Raw genomic sequence first — 3,098 nt, 5'->3', positions numbered from 1 at the left:
AACTGGCTCTGTACTGAACAGGCTTTGGGAGTGGGGTGCTGTATATATTCATTTTCAAATAACTCAGCATCCTTCCTTATCTATTTTATCTAGTTAGATTAAAATTTACTGTTGCTATTTTAACTGTTCCCAGAAAACCCTTAGAAGGTTTTAGCTAGAGTGTGTTTATGAATATTCATAGACAGTTAGCTTCTGTATTGGAAACCACACCCACATCTCTGCAGTATCTGCAGCAAGAATAATGGCGTCCTCTGAGACCCATAGGGCAACATGGAAACTTGACAGCAGCTGCCTGCAGAATGCACATAAGGTTTGCTTCGCTGTATTGATTTTTCTAAAAAAGCCTTCTGATATATGTTTTTGCATTATGGAAACATTTTTAAGCTTCTTATATCTGCTTTGCATGATTTGCCTAACACAAAACCTCATAAAATTAAAAAATTATCTTTTTCTAAAACCAGAGATTAATATGTAGCTGCTTTTTTTTTTTTTTTTTTTTTTTTTTTGAGACAGAATCTTGCTCTATCGGCCAGGCTGGAGTGCAGTGGCACGATCTCATCTCAGCGCAACCTCCGTCTCCCAGGCTCAAGCAATTCTGCCTCAGCCTCCCGAGTAGCTGGGATTATGTGCCACCACTCCTGGCTAATTTTTGTATTTTTGATAGAGACGGGGTTTCACCATGTTGGCCAGGCTGGTCTCGAACTCCTGACCTCAGGTAATCCACCCACCTCAGCCTCCCAAAGTCCTGGGATTACAGGTGTGAGCCACCACACCTGGCGAATATGTAGCTTAACAAACAAACAAAAAACAATACATATACTGTTCCTGTATTTTTGGGGATGTACAGTGAAGCAACATTTTGCATATGCACATGGTAGGGAATGTATTAATAGAAAGGAGGTTAAATATATAGACAAACATGATGGTTCATGCTATGCATGTCAATGAGGCTATCATTTTGAATTTGAATTTGATATAAGAATACAGAGGCATATGTAAGTGAGTTAGTGTATGGGTAAATATTGGAAACTTGCCTAAGATCACATAGCTAGCTAACTAGCTAAATTTGTTGTATGTGTTTTATTGGTATGTATCATTTATGAATATCTATACTGTGTAGCACATAGGTCAACAGGAAACTTCTAGCCCCTGGGGGAAGTAGGACGTCCTTCTCACATTTTTTTTGTGTATGAATTATTGCTGCCTAGTCTCTCATGGCGTCCTCTGTCTTATCTTATAAACATTGTCTTTTAATTGCACTAAGTAGCCAAAAGTGGAAATCAATAGCTCTTAGAGAACTGACCCCCTCCACACAATCCCAGACCAGTGAATCCACAGGTGTAAAGACATCAGAGAACTGTGGACTTACTGAAGTTTTCATTTGGGAAGAGTGTAAATCACAACATAGAACTTCAAATCTGTTTTTGAAACATATTTTTTCTAAAGTTCCTGCCAGAATCTCGCTTTCTGATTTCCCTAAGCATCTAGCCTTCCTTTTTTGTTCTTTTGTCTGTATTTTTCTCTAAAGAACTTCAATTCTCTTGTTCTCATTTGCAGAGTAATTTAGCAGATTTGCATATCTCATATTTGCTTATCTAAACCTATCAATGTACTCTCAAAACAGGGCTTTTCTTACTAACAGGATTCATCCTGCTTAGGAACAGTTGGGGTTATATAACATAAGCCTTTTCTTTTTAATTGAACACACAGTGGTTTTTCTTACGCATGAGTGCACCTGGGTTCCATTTTTTATTGTCTCCTCACACGGTGTTCTTCCTGTGTACGCTCTCCGTCTCTAGTGGTTCAAACTCCTGTTACTATTACAGTGATTTGCAAGTTCCTGTCTCACCTTCTACCTCCACCCGCATCACAAACCCACATACAGTTCTGCATTCCAGACATCTAGACTTGGAGGTCACTTGAGCACCTTAAATTCAACATATTCGAAACAAATCTCTCTATATACCCCACAGGTGACATGTTTTTATTTTATTTCATTTTTTATACTCTTTATATGTATTAATACTACCACTATCTTCGTAAGCACTCAGAAGTCTTACCTTATAATTAACATTGGATTTCTAATGAAAATCTGTCCCCTCTAAATTTGTCATTTCCTTTCCAACCTCATTAGCCTTCTTTGAAACCCTCATTATTATTTTTCTCTCCAGAAACCACCAAAGTAGTCTTTTTTATTTGGTCTGTTTATACTTCAGTCTCCCTCTTCCACTTGTGTCAGAGAAATCTTTCTAAACTATAAATCTGACTTCCACTCCTCTGTTCCTCCTATAGGGTCAAACCCAAGGACGCAATTAGAGTACAGTGTCCGTCACAACCTGGATCCAGGTGACTACCTGCCTTACTCATTTCCATTCCTCTTCAGGCACCCCATGCTGGGTCCAGCCTCTTCTTGCATCTCCCAGTGAGCTATCATATTTGTTTTGTATTTCTGAACCTATGTAAGTGTTGTTGCTTTTTCCTTGAAAGGTATTCCTCAATTTTATTTTTCTGATCAGTAAACTCCTACCTTTCCATCAAGACCCAAACCAAAAGAATCGACTGCTGTGAAGACTTCCGTGACCCCTGTATTTTTCTCTTTTGTTCAACATCAATTCCCTTTCCTCCTTGTGTTTCATAATATGTTCTTCACCCTCTATTAAAGCACATGCTGTATTACAGTGTGATGATTAATTTACACTTTGGTCTCTCCACTAGAGTGGAAGTTCCCAGGTCAAAATTGCATTATATTTGAATTTATTTCTTCTATATTGAGCACAGTGCCTACAGCAAGGTCAGTGGATGCATATTGTTGAATTAAATAATGGCCAAGTCTTATTTATGATATTTGGAGACATATGAACTTCAGATGGGCTCTTGATATGACCTTTTGTGTAATAAATATTCTCTCCTTGACCAGACCTTAGGCAGGCTCCTCTGAGCCACCTTTAAGACTAGACCTCATTCTTGGGTTTTACCTTAGGCCTGCTTAGTGCAATTTTAGCCAGAATCCTGCTAAGTCACTTTAGCAAGAATCTCCCCACCCTTGATATCCGATCATCCTCGATAACTCATCAGATTTCTCATTCTCAGCCTTTGGT

The 3,098-nt window shown here is 38.6% G+C and overlaps 1 long non-coding RNA gene across 1 annotated transcript; it reads left to right on the top strand.

The window, feature by feature from the left end:
* Positions 1-251: 251 nt before the first annotated feature.
* On the top strand, positions 252-2,630 carry LOC134731558 (uncharacterized). Its single transcript, XR_010113955.1, has 3 exons — positions 252-310; positions 2,293-2,346; positions 2,517-2,630. It is a non-coding gene; the product is annotated as an uncharacterized lncRNA (long non-coding RNA).
* The last annotated feature ends 468 nt before the right edge of the window (positions 2,631-3,098 follow it).

This window comes from Symphalangus syndactylus, chromosome 10, assembly GCF_028878055.3.
Source record: "Symphalangus syndactylus isolate Jambi chromosome 10, NHGRI_mSymSyn1-v2.1_pri, whole genome shotgun sequence".
Classification (NCBI taxonomy): Eukaryota; Metazoa; Chordata; class Mammalia; order Primates; family Hylobatidae; genus Symphalangus; species Symphalangus syndactylus.
This window is presented reverse-complemented; position numbering and strand designations above follow the sequence as displayed.